Raw genomic sequence first — 1,038 nt, 5'->3', positions numbered from 1 at the left:
ACAATTCATTGATGGTTGATCAGTTGAATGTGTCATTCCAAGAGAAAGCTCAGAGCCAAGGGAAGAATGATATGGTAGTTGTTGGGAAGAGTTCCACCAAAAGGAAACGTTCCAAGGGCAAGGGCAGGAGGAAGTGACAAGTGTTGTCACTAAGCCTAAGCCCAAACCCAAGAAGGAAGAGTGTTATTTATGTCATGCTATCGTGCATTGGTATAGAAATTGCAGACTCTACCTGGAAATTGACAAAGGTGGGGAGACTTCAGGAATGCTACCTGATTCACCAGAAGACTGTGTTCTCCCTTTATGGTCAAACAGCTCTTTGCGAAAACCATCTGTATTGCAGGCTGATTACAATTCAAGGGAAGGATGCAGAAAAGGTTAATGGCGACATAAGAGAGTAAATAGTTACCATCTTTTGGTAAAGCATTTCCAAGTGCGAGCTCCAAGTGCAGTTTCTTCGGCATCAAACCATTTCTAAAAGAATAAAGTCAAGTAGGGGTAATTGGTATGAGTGCACTGATTTAAGATAAACAAGAGGCCCGAAGAGCCTGGAATACCTGAACGCTAAAAAGACAAGGCATTGGGCTAGACTCGGATGGTTTCAGATTTGTAATTGATAACAAATGTCTGTCCATTTATAGAGGCGATTTATTCTATGGTAAGGGTTACCAGTTTAATGGACTTTATGTTTTGGAAGATGAACCATCTAGATACAGGTCGATCTATAACGTAAGTACCAAGTGGTTTAAGCCGAACGACTTAAACCCGACCTATCTCTGGCATTGTCGACTTTGCCACATCAACGAGAAACGCATAGCGAAGCTTCATTCTGATGGACTTCTTGATTCTTTTGATTATGAATCAATCGAATCATGCGATTCCTGTTTGATGGGCAAGATGACAAAATCTCCTTTTACTAGAAAAGGAGAACGGGCTACGGAGTTGTTAGAACTCATACATAGTGATGTGTGCAGTCCTATGAGCTCGCCCGCTAGAGGAGGTTATCTGTATTTCGTTACGTTTACTGATGATTTCAGT

At 41.5% G+C, this 1,038-nt stretch overlaps 1 long non-coding RNA gene across 1 annotated transcript; it reads right to left on the bottom strand.

Annotated features, from left to right (window-relative positions):
• Positions 1–239: 239 nt before the first annotated feature.
• LOC104800381 lies at positions 240–587 on the bottom strand. The gene is made up of 3 exons (XR_769725.1): positions 558–587; positions 410–474; positions 240–332 (listed from the first exon to the last, which is right to left on the bottom strand). It is a non-coding gene; the product is annotated as an uncharacterized LOC104800381 (long non-coding RNA).
• Between the last annotated feature and the right edge of the window lie 451 nt (positions 588–1,038).

The sequence above is a fragment of the Tarenaya hassleriana genome, unplaced genomic scaffold (genome assembly GCF_000463585.1).
Source record: "Tarenaya hassleriana unplaced genomic scaffold, ASM46358v1 Cleome69, whole genome shotgun sequence".
In the NCBI taxonomy this organism is placed as follows: domain Eukaryota; kingdom Viridiplantae; phylum Streptophyta; class Magnoliopsida; order Brassicales; family Cleomaceae; genus Tarenaya; species Tarenaya hassleriana.
Note: the sequence above shows the minus strand (reverse complement) of the source record. Positions and strands in the feature narration are given on the sequence as shown.